We start from the raw sequence: 15,288 nt of genomic DNA, 5'->3' as shown, positions 1-15,288 counted from the left end.
AAGCGCTGGTGGCCTAGCGGTAATTAAGAGCGTGCGACTTTCAATCAGGAGGTCGCGGGTTCAAACCCCGGCTAGTACGAATACGAAATATCATTTGATATTTACCAGTCGCTTTTCGGTGAAGGAAAACATTGTGAGGAAACCGGACTAATCCTAACATCCCATCCCTTTGGGTTGGAAGGTCAGATGGCAGTCGCTTTCGTAAAAGCTAGTGCCTACGTCAATTCTTAGGATTAGTTGTCAAGCGGACCCCAGGCTTCCATGAGCCGTGGCAAAATGCCGGGATAACGCGAGGAAGATGACTGTCAAATATCGAACACGTGCCTATAATCATTCATCACAAGGGCGCCCTGTTTATTCTCGTGAAATGTAAATATCAAGCTTAAGTTTCTAATTTACTCCACAAGATGGCACAACCTATAACGCGCAAGGTAGCGTGCATGAACTGTAACTTCTTTAACGTGAAGTTTCAATGTCAAGTTTATGTTTCCGATTTAGGCCACAAGATGGCAGAACCTCCAACGCGCACATAGTTTCTAGCGGCACTTATTTTACTTACTCACGTTTTACTAAGTGCTATTAGAAATAATATTATCTTGACCTTCACTCTAACAACGTAACCTAACTAACCTACGAACCTTACTAATCATGATTGCTGATCTCATCTCTTAGACTGGGAAATAATTTATGCTATTATTGCATATGCTATAAGGTGTTATTATTTAAATTTCTTATTTCCAGTATACTTACTTACTTACTCCGTTGTCTCAGCGACCCAAAATGAGACTTGGCCACTTGGGGACTTGGCTTGGCTTGGCTTATTTCCAGTATAATTATAATATGTTCCAAGACACTCAGCATTTCTGCCGGTTTCAACTAAAAGGTGCCACATTGTCGGTTGTCGACAAGGTTGATTTCAAATTGAAGCTTTATGGAAATAGCGTCTTATTGACAACCGACAATAAGTACCCTTTTGGTTGAAAACGGCACAATTTTGATGTTTAAAAGTTGGATTTCGGTACAGGGAAAAACATCGCGATGAAGCCTGGAGGAAAGGGGAAGACCGGTTTTCCATACAAACGTAGTCCCATTTATAATACAAGGTGTAACAAAAATAGTGGGGATTATATTTATGTGTCTTCTGTTTTCTTGCATATTTTTCTATACCTATATATTTATTTAATATCTAGTTCAGCAGATGTAAACTTATCTCTGTCTTTTGTACGTTTTATTTTTTTGTTGACTATATTATTTTGATACAAAATACCTAAACACACGTATAGGTATCGGCAGGAGAGTTGAGGTGAATAATTAGACACACAGCTACACAGAGTACTAATCGCAAAAACAGTATTGAATGAATGAATGAGTGAAAAAGTGACTTAAGCGCACGAGCGGACAAACGGAACACTTATGGGATCACTCCGGTCTTGCATTACAAATCCGTTAAAGGCGTTTTTTTCAGAGACCGTTTGACGTAGATACCTAAAACTTGAAATAGTTATAGCAATTACCACCACTAATATTGTAAATAAAGTTAAAACCGCTTATTTCTTATTTTAGGGGGTTGAGAAAACTATAGCTAGAATAACAGTGTTATACTCGTATAATATGTGCATAGAGTTACTAAATCGTAGATAGCTAGATAAATTAATTTCAAATTTTTACTATGACTCAGTTCAGTATCTGATTAGTCAAATTACTGTCGAGTTAAGTAAACCTGGATAAGGGTTGTGTGATGGACAGATAGGATTTAGGAACCTAATAAGTACATATCACTGATATTACGAATTAATTGGTCATTTATACCAAAGATAGATATAACTCCGTAATAGATGGATACAGTCTAAGGAAAAACGTGCCTCGAAAATCACGAAAATTTGATTCTCGATCAGATGGCGCCACTAGTTTTAGCCTACACTCGTATAGAGGGCGTTGACTGTTTCGTTTGTTATTTATAATTTTAACGCATACCAGTGAAAGAACATGGGTCAAAATCATATAAAAATAATTAATGCAAATAAAAAAAACATTTATCCATATTTAAATACATTTTATCGTATTTTTATAAATATTTATTTTTAGTTTTAAAATGTGTCGACAGATAGCAGTGAATTTACAGGGGTTACAAAATTTACTATGACAGTACCGCTCTAGTATAAGTTACTCTATGTTTATACAATATGGTACAACACAGTTTCATGGCAATAATGTATGTAATAAACAAATAATGATTACAAATTGATTGCAGTTAAAACTAGTTTTGACTTTTCGGGAAAACGCATTTTCACTAGGTGAAACTAGTTTTCACTGTAGGTATTTTGCCAGAGTTAAAGGATAGGTGCGACGATGAGCAAAGCGAGAAGGAGTATGTTAGGCTAACCGTGACCAATCAGTGCGAATTCGAGCGAATGGCGATAGATTAAATGTCGCAAGTTTTAATACTGAAACGGGATTTAATAGAATGCACTTACTTTTATCATTTTGGCCTGACGTTTTGAACGTCACTTTACGTCCGCGGCTACAGGCAAACTCAAATCAATATACCTAAATGTATCAAGCCTTACCTCCTAGATAAAATGTATTTTTTCTTATTGCTACTTTCTTTAAAAGTTTCGGTAAAGGGGTATTTGTATTAAGAAACGAACTTAAGAGACAAAAATTGACTTTTTATTTTGAGTCGTCCAGCAAGTGTCCAGTCTATAAGTTTCACATAACTACAACAATCATAGGTTAATAACATGAGGTTTTATACCTACTTACTGTTTTTGACGTATTTAGTTCACGTACGAAGTTGTTATTTTTATTGTCAACTTTGACGTTTATTGCACACTACAAAATAAAGGTTACAGAGAATACATTGGAATTTAACGGTGTAGGTAACAACAGGCGGTCTTATCGCTAAACAGCGATCTCTTCCAGACAACCTTCAGATAGCGAAACGGCGAACATAGTTATTCGTAAGTATACGGGTGGTGCAAAATAAATGAAATTAGCAAAATTTGTGAAAACAATTTAGACATATAGTAAAATACATAAACTACAACTATCCAATAAATCATACACTACATAAATTAATACATCCATTTTATATTTTTTTATATAATTTTGGTGCTTGATAAATAAAGATGTAAAGAGAGAGTTTATGCTACATGCTACTGGACGTGAGATATAAGAGGAACAGTCTGTATCTACGACACGGATATCAAATAACGCCTCCCTCTGTGCCTGTGCTTATGTTAGATACTCGTATTTTAAAAAGTTGAATACGCTTCAAACCCAATGTTATGATAACGTAGCACAGCGTGGCTCGCCAACACATGGCTATAAGGCTGTATTCTTTCTCAAGAGTAGCGGTATCTGATAACGTCGCGCCGGCGTAGTTATGACCTTTGTGAGTAACTTATGCATGTTTAAATTAATTTTGAACCAAGCAGAAATGTCTGCGGATGCTATTAAGCTGACAATAAACCAGAAGTGAAAAAATACTGTTTTGAGTGAGACTTGAGCTAACGACACTGGATTAATCACACTGAAAAATTCGACACTGGAATATTTAATACATGTATGAAAAGCCTCGATCCGAACTATTTAGGACGACCGAGACTAGTTTGGGTAGTCAAAAATTCGTATAAGTTAAATGTGAGTATTATGGCGCAAGATCAAGCAAGAACACCTTTTGACATAAAAACAGGGTAAGACAAAGATAGTATGATTCTCTCTGTCTATGTTTGAAGTGGCGCCCTAAATAATTTTCTACAATTTCTTGTCGACTATAATAATCAAAGATAGATATAACATCCTCTTTGATAATAATATAGCTTCACCCGCTACCCGCGGCCGCCGTGGCCTCGCCCTCCTTCAGATAACATCTGGGCGCCGCCCGCCCGCAGTAGTTAGAGCGCGCGCGTCTCAACCCAACGTCCCACGACTGGGCAGTGAGTGACCAAGTGTAGTGTTATTGTGAGTGACTAACGGATGACTATACTTTTTGGTGAGTTTTTAAAATGTTACTTGTGTAGGTGCACTTAGTTTAAAGAGTGTTGAAGAAGTATTAAATATATTAAGAACGGGTCACTCACGTATTTTAAGTAGAAAACCCTCGACATGTTTCACTCCGTACCGAGGAGTGTCATCAGGAGCTTACGTTGCGTTGCTTGTGTTGAAGAAGTTTCATGATTTAACTTTTTTGGGCGTAAACTTTGGAAACTTTGAGTGGAATATTAATTCTCGTCTTTGTAACTTGGATTCTTAGTGGTTCTTGTGCACAATTTTTAACATGAATGAATTTTTTATTTGTCTGAAAACAAGTACAATAATTACGTATTCAATGCGCGGTAAAATAATATTTTCTTATCTAAGTAGATATCAATACAGTAAGTAAGTAATAGGCAACAAGTTATTGAGTTATGTACATTATTACTTAAGCATTACATACCGTACTTACTTACTCTGTGTAAAATTAAGAAAACCATATTTTTCCCGAATTTGCGTATGGTATCATTTTTACCGGTCGTAAAACGCTACTATTACTAATGGATAATTATAGGCTTATAAACTGAAATAGATTTCATACACAAAGAAAAAGTGACCAAGTCCACCGGTGGCCGAGGCGGGAATAAAACCCGCAACTTCAGCTTACGCGTCTAACGTCCTGACCACCTGACCACCCGGCCACGGCGGCACCTGTCCCAAATTCTCTGGTGTATGCTATCTTTGAAAGGCTAGACGCCTTTGCTCAACTCTAAGGGCAAGCAGTGTGTGCTTGCACCTCCTAAATCCTTTACTGGATTACGGTATAGCGAGAGAGATGGTGTTGCCAACTAGGGAACAAATCAAATTATTTTATGAAATATTTTTGTCTTCGGTTACCGCGATATTTACTCATGAAATAAAACTATGAAAACGGATTATATCGCGTAATTTAATATACGCGATATAATCCGTTTTCAGTTTTATATCAAAAATATTTTTTGATAAAACTACAGAAATGGGTGCCTTTCAACCCTTTGTTAACAATCTACTATTTATGCAATTATGCATGCCACTCTCGTGCCAATACATGTAAGCACAGCCAAGGGCATAAATATATATATAATCCCAAAGATTCAAAAATATGTCTACGCTCTTACGGAGTTACGGCCCGTCCACGACATCGCGCGGCGGCGGCAGCGGCGAGCGGCGGCCATAGGTTGGAGCGAGACACAGCGATCGGACCTTTCGTTCCCACCTATAGCCGCCGCGCGATGTCGTGGCCGGGCCGTTCAATGTTAAAAACCCGTCCAAGAGCCTTGTCAGGCCTTGCTCAGTGTAGGGCTTGAACTGGGGCTAGTAGTACCTATTTTACATAGTTCACTAGATAAGATTTGCAATAGACAAATATGAAACAAAGAGCTATCACATGTACCTACTTTTTAAAACTATATTTCCATAGACAATGTTTAGCGGAAAAACTTACATAACTTTCTTCTTAATTCTACTTAATAAAAAATAGATTTAAACTTTGTATTATGAAATGAAAATGGTATATAAAATATTCGTAAATCGTCTTTAGCCCACGCCGACATTTTTAAAGTTCGAGAGAACTGTCCTCGAGTCTCTGTTAGGATGCTGTTAGGTAATAGACGATGGATTGGCGTTCAACTAGTTTTACTTGGTTTTACTTACATTTTGCTGGCCCTCCGAGAGCTTACTAAATGTTTGAGCGTGGACCTCTTAATACAGCATTATTATGTAAATATTTTGCAAATTATTTTGAGTATTGTATATTCCGAATTTGATCATGATAGGTATATTATGAAGCAGTTCAGCATAATATTCATTACTTGTAGGAATATTTATTGGTTTGTCAACAATGCTGACCAAATGAGTTTTCAATTTACACCAAAATTTGTACATTCGACAAATAAATATTAAGCGAGTAAGCAAATACAATACCAATAAACAAAAACCAAGTCAATTTAGCGAAGTAGGTAGCTACGGGCTGGATTGTGAAGCATAATAGTCATAGTACTAGTAGGTATGGTTAGGCGGGGCGACATATTCGTTCACTCGAAAAAGCCCTTTAATAAAGAATTAAAAAAAAGGTATATAGTTAGGCCTTAGGTCAATTATTTAGTTATACTGAGCAGCGCATTTTCTGCAAGTCGACATCCATTGTTACTTTTGCGTGAAAAACGGGGTAGTGCTACTCTAACCATCCTATTTGCTTCACGAAATCTAGCAAGGTTTTCAGGTTGTTAACTGCCACCTTTAGTGTATCGGAGAGGGTATCCAGACACCTGTGTTACAGACAGTCCCCTATGCTGAGGATGCATGGATATAGAGAACCGCTTCACACCGCGCACATTCGCTCGCTTGCACCCGTTAGTCGAATTTAAACTGTTGTGAGACATACTAACATTAAATCATTTTACGGTTTAGACTCACTTGTTTTAGTCACTCGCGCGACATGTTTCGCACGCAATACAACATACGCAATACACGGTCGTCGTGAACGCTGCTCGCACTATTAGTGCTTGAGAAAGGAGACCTAGGCTCTCCGAAACATGTCGCGCGAGTGACTAAAACAAGTGAGTTTAAATTCGATTAAAACAAGTGAGTCTAAACCGTAAAATGATTTAATGCACCCGTTAGCTTGGCGTGAAAGTGACGTTTTTGTTTATGATGTAAAGCGTTCAAAAGGTTAATAGTATCTAGTTATTATAGGATAATCTTAACACCTCTGTAAACGATTTTGTGTACCTCCAATAAATTATTAAAGTTTTTGATATACGAATAAATGTTTGAAGATAAAGGTTTTACCTGTAGGTACACCTAATTGTTTGCATCGTTTGGGGGCTTTGATACCTTTGTAATTATATCTTAGGACGGCTAAAACTTTATAAAGACTGAAGCTAGAGTAACTAACAGTATGATCGCGTTTCAATCTAAGTAGACTTGGGATCACGAGCTGGATAAAAGCAGTACATATAATTATCTGAACTTTCCTTTGTTTATTTATCTATTGTATAAGTTACAGTTCTCTACTTAGATTAAATAATTTTACGGTTTAGACTCACTGGTTTTAGTCACTCGCGCGACATGTTTCGGAGAGCCTAGGGCAGGCCTATGGAACTCCGCGCGAGCTCGGAATTATACCTACGAATCGCCTCCCGTTCACGGTAGATGGTAGATAAGCTAGCCAGTTGGTTGCCACACGTGCTCACGGACGCACGTCACCGCGCGCCGCACTGGCAATTTTTACGATAGTTACAAGCTACGTGGGTACTTACTATTGAATTTATTTAACTAAACATGTAGTGTTTATTATTGTTACGACAAATTTATAGTTAGATATCTACCTTTATTCGTGGTATTACAAGCTACAAGCTTTTGATAAACGGGCCCTAGGTCTCCTTTCTCAAGCACTAATAGTGCAAGCAGCGTTCACGACGACCGTGTATTGCGTATGTTGTATTGCGCGCGAAACATGTCGCGCGAGTGACTAAAACAACGTTCAACGATAGCGCAAGACCTCCCCCAACCGGCTTTCTCGGCGCGCGCGCAGCGAGCGACGCGGCGCGCGGCAGCGGCAGTACGCAAAACACGGTCGTCGTGAACGCTGCTCGCACTATTAGTGCTTGAGAAAGGAGACCTAGGCTCTCCGAAACATGTCGCGCGAGTGACTAAAACAAGTGAGTCTAAACCGTAAAATGATTTAATGTTAGTATGTCTCACAACAGTTTAAATTCGATCTCTACTTAGATATTTAACTGATCGGATTTGAGGTACCTATTCGATGGCATTTCCCGCTAAACTTTATATTTAAGACGATAGTGGACGACCGCTTCTCAATATAACCATAGTCCCCATTTTCCTCCCTGGATATTGACTTTATGCACAATAAATTCTGAAATTGTACAGGAATTTTAATAATTATTTAGGTAAATAAAGCAACGCATGTGAATCATAACATTTATTTCAACTTACGTTAGTACAATTTCGAAAAAACTTTTTAACAAAAAAATTCAACCGCCGAAAAAACTGAAGAGTAAAAAATTATAAACCTTTTTTATTTAACCTTAATAACGAAGTTCTTAAACTAATGTAAGTATACCTAAGTAATTTTAAGTAGGCGCCAATTTTGTTAAAAAGTTTTTATTTTATTATTATTTTGTGGATATAATCTACTCACCCCTATTAAATCCCCTCTTTTCTCACCTTTAGGGTAGGTTTTTTTTTATCTTTGATAGTTTGATACCCTATCTAATAACAAAAAAAAACAAAATCGGACTACTTACTCTGTAAAAAGTTATCCGTGGTCATACATTACAAATAAGGCACCTTTGAAAACTTCCCTCGTACGGGCTTCCTAAGGGGTTGTGTACATGGGTTTCTGGCTTCCTACACTCTCACTATCATATGCATATGTCCGAGCATATGTCACTGACGGCATATGCTCGGACTATAAGCCCATAAACGCGGGGGTAACCCAAGGATCTGTACTATCGCCTACCCTGTTCCTTCTGCATATCAATGATATGATTGATATGTTATTAACTAACAATATTAATTGCTATGCAGAAGACAGCACTGGCGATAGCTGCTGTACAGGTCTTGCAAACGCCCCTCCCCCCCCCGGAGTGTAGCCTCGGAGTGTATCTTGAACAGGTATCCGAATTGATTGAATTCGCCGACCTTCGATTGAGACGTAACCTCGTCCAGTTCAACCGCAGTAAGCAAGTTTTTATTTGCGAATTTGTCACGGCGCCAAAGTTTCAGGGCATTCTCCTTATCACCGCTAAAAGTAACAGGATGCTTGGTGTCGACGTTACGAACGAGTCCGGTTTCGATTATCATCTGGAACATAAAGCCAAACTGGCCTCCAAAAAGCTTGGGGTGCTTAACAGAGCCAAACAGTACTTCACACCGGGTCACCGACTTTTGTTATATAAAGCGCAGGTTCGACCTCATATGGAGTACTGGTCTCCTCTCTGGTCTGGCGCTCCACAATACCAGCTCCTTCCTCTTGATCCAACGGCGGACAGTTCGTATTGTCGGCGATCCCGAAAGCCTTCGGAGAGACGTTGGCTCTCTTTGCATGTTCTACCGCTTGTAGAATGGGGAATGCTCCGAAGAACTTTTTGATTTGGTTCCATCGTCTCGTTTCCAACCGAAATAATTGCGTAATGCGTTTCCCCTCTTCGAATAGTGTCCTATCCATCTCCATTTCCATCTTCGTGTATGAAACTCGTGAAAACAAAAATACTTATTACTTAGTAATATTGCAAAAACATTTTCCTTTTTCCTTCGTTACAAGTGGATTCGACTAAAAAGGGTCTGCTTACTAATAACATTCAGAAGTAAAATATTAAAGCTTTTTATACTATCATAGAAATTGAAATAGAAATACATTTATTTGCAGACATTTTACGCCTTAAAAGGTAAACCCGGAAAAGTGTCACTGTGTCCCTAAGGGCCACTTGCACCATCCGGTTTTAACCGGTTAAGCCGTTCCCAGTGTCAAATTGTACTGGTAACCATGGTAACTCCAGGTTTAAAATCAAAGGTTATTATCCAGGTTATAAATTTTTGTATTTTTTTTTTGTTTAACCGGTAAACCCGGGTCAGTGTTATGGTGCAAGTTGCGCTTGCATTTAGGTTACCCGAAAACTGAAAATATAATGCCTATGTCCCTAGAAAGTAACCAATGAAGGCCTCCGGTGACCCGTGAAGCCTTTTATGGTTAACCATTTCCGCATGCCCATGTCCTTCTTTTGTTTTTACTTTTAGTCGTACATCGTTAATGCCAAATGAAAAGAAAAAATGTATCGGAATGACAGATGCTACGGAAAGTTACGTGCTTTTTTCCATAGGTACATTATTTGAGTTTCTATTGGTGTTTTCCATAAATGCTTTTTTTTATACCACGTCGGTGGCAATCAAGCATCCGGCCCGCCTGATGGTATGCAGTTACCGTAGCCTATGGACGCCTGCAACACCAGAGATATTACATACGCGTTGCCGACCCTTTAAAAGAAGAACCCCCATACTGATGTAGCCCCTCGGGAAAACCTCGGCAGGGAGCTCATTCCACAGCCGACGCGTCCGCGGGAGGAAATTCAGTTCTGTAGAACAACATGAGGATTATCTAACTATAGTCATACTTGTTATGAACAAAATGCTGCACTTCATGATAAAAGCAAGCCGCTTTGCACAGTGATAGTAGGGACCAAACTGAGCGATTTGACCCGCAGCAGCGGCAGTTTCACCCCTTAGGAACAGAGATGGCGCCACTTCTTTAAAAAATATTTCAAAAAATTCTACAAGCTAAACCAATGAACCGATTTAAATGTTTAATATCTCAAATGAAAGCGCATTATATACGTTACTTTTAAAAAAATACTCAAAAAATATATACTCAATACTTTTGATAAAAACGGGAATTTTAAGTTTGTTTTTTTACTCGATTGATAGTTTTTACTTGATTTCTCAAAAAAATTGTATGGAATATGAATAGTTTAATGCATGTATATATTACTGAATAAATAACAAGTATTATAAAAAAAACCCGACACCGATATCTCTCATACTTCTCGAAATATGAAAGTTTGAATGTGAGTGTAAATTTCTTCAAGATATATTGCAAATAATTCTACAAGCTAAACTATTCGACCGATTTTAATGTTTAATATCTCAAATAAAAGCGCATTATATATACTACTTATAAAAAAATATTCAAAAAACATATACTGACTACTTTTGGCAAAAAACGGCATCTTAAGTTTTTTTTCTTACTCGATTGATAGTTTTTACTTGATTTCATAAAAAAAAAATATGGAACATGAATAGTTTAATAAATATATATATAGTACTGAGTATATAAAAGTATTACAAAAAAACCCGACACCCATACCTTTCATTCTTCACGAAATATTTAAGTTCAATTATGCACGTTCTTACATATAAATTCTTTAAAAGAAATCTTCAACCGCAGTAAGTGCACTGATTTTAATATGAAATGTGCCATATGAAAAGAAATCACCCAATTTATTTTAATAAATAAAAAATTAATAAATAAAAACTGAAAAAAGTTTTTTCCTGGTGCTGAATTACAAAAAATATAACAAATCTAAAATAAGGAATTATTTTTATTTAAAGTGACTACATTTGTAAACAAAAAACTTAAATGTCCTCTTCGGGTTCACCGGTAGATGTAGAACTGAAAAAAAAGTCGTTTTGAGAAGTACTCGTACCATTTCAATACTACAAAATCACCGATCATACATGAACTGGTTGCTGTAGATTACTGTTGGAAATTTTTTGTGCCTGTAGATTTACTGTTGAATTATTTTTGTGCCTAGTTGATTACCATTAAACCTATAATTTTGTGCCAGACCTATAATCAGTGGTCAGCACGCAAAATAACTCTGGATTGAAAATTACATTAACTTACTTTTGATTTGTACAGCCACCTTTGCATGATTTACACTGGGCTGTGCATGGTAAGCTGTCGCGACGACACTCACAACGCATAGTTTCGCAGCCTGATTTGCATCCACAATGGTCCAAGAGGCTTAATTGCGACCAAATCGCTGTAACTGCCGACCATTCCGGAGTCCAACTCTCTTTTTCCTCAGTCCATCCCCAAGAAGATGGACACGGTATGGAAACTTCTGGTTTCATAGCGTTTCCCCATATATGGCCCGCTTGGTAAGCGGCTCGAAGTGCATGTTTATAGAGAGCAGCTGATGTAGGTGGCAGGCTTGACACAAGCTTGTTTTTTGAAGCAAACAAATATTTGTGAACTTCATTTACGTTTATGTGTTCCGTATGGCCAAACAATAACACAAATCTAGGGTTACTTTATACTAAAATTAAAATATGTAGTTACACAACTGACAAAATCAAAAACTTAAAAGTTGACATACTCCTATTTTCCCGTCTTTTTATAGTGGCCAGAGAAAGGCAGCTTGATCTGAACGAATTCTTCCAGTACGAAAACTAAATTTGTCCACCTTCGTTGTCAGTCAATGGAGGGCGTCGTTCAGGGAACAAATCTGATTTGGCCGAGAAATTAGAAACTGCCAACCCTGCCACCTACATCAGCTGCTCTCTATAAACATGCACTTCGAGCAGCTTACCAAGAGGGCCATATATGGGGAAACGCTCTGAAACTAGAAGTTTGCATACCATGTACATCATTTTGGGGATGGACTGAGGAAAAAGAGAGTTGGACTCCGGAATGGTCGGCATTTACAGCGATTTGGTCTCAATTAAGCCTCTTGGACCATTGTGGCTGCAAATCTGGATGCGAAACTATGCATTGTGGGTGTCGTCGCGTCAGCTGGCCATACACAGCCCAGTGTAAATCATGCAAATGTGGCTGTACAAATCAAAAGTAAGTTAATGTAATTTTCGATCCAGGGTTATTTTGCATGCTGACCACTAATTATAGGTCTGGCACAAAATTATAGGTTTAATGGTTATCAACTAGGCACAAAAATAATTCAACAGTAATCTACAGCAACCAGTTCATGTATGATCAGTGATTTTGTAGTATTGGAATGGTACGAGTACTTAACAAAACGACTTTTCTTTTTCAGTTTTACATCTACCGTGAACCATATAATTTGACATCACCTAATAATAATTAGTTGCCCGTTTATTTTTGTATTTAATACACTGACAATTACCTGATTCAATTCGGCTTATATGTATAAAAACTACTAAATTGACCTACTTTTATATTATACACATAGATTTAAGATTAGATCCTAAGTATGCATGTAATATTGCTATGCCCCCACGGGGTCCATGTGGAACTACCAAGAATTTGTAATACCTATAAAACCATGGTTGCAATAAATAAATATGAAATATGAACCCGAAGAGGACATTTAAGTTTTTTGTTTACAAATGTAGTCACTTTAAATAAAAATAATTCCTAATTTTAGATTTGTTATATTTTTTTGTAATTCACCACCAGGAAAAAACTTTATTCAGTTTTTATTTATAATTTTTTTATTTATTAAAATAAATTGGGTGATTTCTTTTCATATGACACATTTCATATTAAAATCAGTGCACTTACTGCGGTAGAAGATTTCTTTTAAAGGATTTATTTGTAAGAACGTGCATAATTGAACTTAAATATTTCGTGAAGAATGAAAGGTATGGGTGTCGGGTTTTTTTGTAATACTTTTATATACTCAGTACTATATATATATTTATTAAACTATTCATGACAACAAACATTCCATAATATTTTTTTTAAGAAATCAAGTAAAAACTATCAATCGAGTAAGAAAAAAAACTTAAGATGCCGTTTTTTGCCAAAAGGGTTCAGTATATGTTTTATGAGTATTTTTTTATAAGTAATGTATATAAAGAGCTTTTATTTGAGATATTAAACATTGAAATCGGTCAAATAGTTAAGCTTGTAGAATTTTTTGAAATATATTTTGAAGAAATTTACACTCACATTCAAACTTTTATATTTCGTGAAGTATGAGAGGTATCGGTGTCGGGTTTTTTTTATAATACTTGTTATTTATTCAGTAATATATACATGCATTAAGCTATTCATGTTCCATACATTTTTTTTGAGAAACCAAGTAAAAACTATCAATCGAGTAAAAAAAAAACTTAAGATGCCGTTTTTTGTCGAAAGTAATCAGTATATATTTTTGGAGTATTTTTTTAAAAGTAATGTATATAATGAGCTTTCATTTGAGATATTAAACATTTAAATCGGTTCATTGGTTTAGCTTGTAGAATTTTTTGAAATATTTTTTAAAGAAGTGGCGCCATCTCTGTTCCTAAGGGGTGAAACTTGCGCTGCTGCGGGTCAAATCACTCAGTTTGGTCCCTACTACCACTGTGCAAAGCGGCTTGCTTTTATCATGAAGTGCAGCATCCGGGCAAAAAATGGCCATAACAAGTATGACTACTATTACAGTTTCAAATTAAGAAAAAATTTAGCATGGAGATAGTTTGAGGCCCGAGGATGGACGTAGGAGTTTTTATCAATTATCATCTTCCCACGCAGACGTAGTCGTGGGTAGAAGCTAGTCTTATTATAAAAAAGTTTTCCGAGAGTTAAGTGAGTACTTTAAGCTTAGTTATTTATCTATGCCAATACTCAAATCAAAAATAAACCGAGAGGAAGTGGGACGTCGAATTAGGGAGAGGGGTCTGACGCCCGCGCCGGTTTATACCTGGTGCGAAATTATTAGACTCCGCTTGGGTTTCTATTCCTCACCGCTGAACATAGTTGAGAAATGGTGCAAGGTAAATGACCTATCAGTAAACCCAAAAAACACCAACACAATTCTCTTCACACACAAACGAAAATTGGGTAAGTACATGTTAAAAATAGTAATTGACGACGCAAGAAATTAATACAGAATTGTGCTGATTAATTTGTATATTATGTATACCTCGCTTTTTTAGCATTAGAAAAAGGGTAATCAATCTTGATATGTCTATTGAAAAACACTTTTGAAAAATAAGCCACAGCAAATATGTAACAATTAATTAGCATATACATATGATCATTTACATTATTTTGGTTTCTTAGGTAAGTAACTATAATTTTAAAGTATTTTTTAATAAGGATTTGTAGTCATGAAATATTTTCACCGTTAATTTGAAGTCATGATTTTCTTTTTAGTGACTTGTCTGACGATAATGTTTTAAGCTTTAAGTTATTTGAATACCCTTTTTTAGTTTTAGTCGAATTTAAATTGAGATGAAATATAATCTTGTTTGTTTTTCTGTGTACAATAATTATATTATTTATGCTTATCAAAAATATGCCCTTATTTTCTCAAATGGTTTAAAATTCTGACCTTATTATTGAAAACGCCAGACTCAATGTACCATTATTTGTTTACCTTTAAACAACAATAGGTACCTACACTATCACATTATTAATTTTGATTATAAAACGAAGTTTAAATATTGAACTTTAAACATATTGTAAATATAAAAAATGAGGAATGACAAATATTGGAATACTCTTCCCAAGTTATTATACTTACGCTTACAAGCTTGAATCTCAAGAATTTTATTCACTATTCTGTTCAAACGCTGCAACTGACACGTTATAAAAATGCTGGCATTTATGACAAATCGTTTAGAAATATTTCCTTCTCCGCTATCAAAATAAAGTAAGAACCAACAATATTTCTCAGAAGGAAACATAATAATATATGTTCTTATATATGTTATTATATACTTCATAAACCTTTCTACGGGATTACGGTGTGACTACTTTGAAAACACAAATCAAAAATATTTGAT

The 15,288-nt window shown here is 36.3% G+C and overlaps 1 protein-coding gene across 2 annotated transcripts in view; it reads left to right on the top strand.

Annotated features, from left to right (window-relative positions):
* Positions 1–3,889: 3,889 nt before the first annotated feature.
* LOC134749736 (adipokinetic hormone/corazonin-related peptide receptor variant I-like) overlaps positions 3,890–15,288 on the top strand; it is a 113,769-nt gene continuing 102,370 nt past the window's right edge. For both annotated transcript variants that reach the window (XM_063684761.1, XM_063684760.1), the window contains exon 1: positions 3,890–3,994. The gene's annotated coding sequence lies outside the window, so the exon portion shown is untranslated. The remainder of the gene's footprint in view (positions 3,995–15,288) is intronic.

Source organism: Cydia strobilella, chromosome 18 (genome assembly GCF_947568885.1).
Source record: "Cydia strobilella chromosome 18, ilCydStro3.1, whole genome shotgun sequence".
Classification (NCBI taxonomy): domain Eukaryota; kingdom Metazoa; phylum Arthropoda; class Insecta; order Lepidoptera; family Tortricidae; genus Cydia; species Cydia strobilella.
The sequence above is the reverse complement of the archived record's forward strand: the minus strand, read 5'-3'. Positions and strand labels throughout refer to the sequence as shown.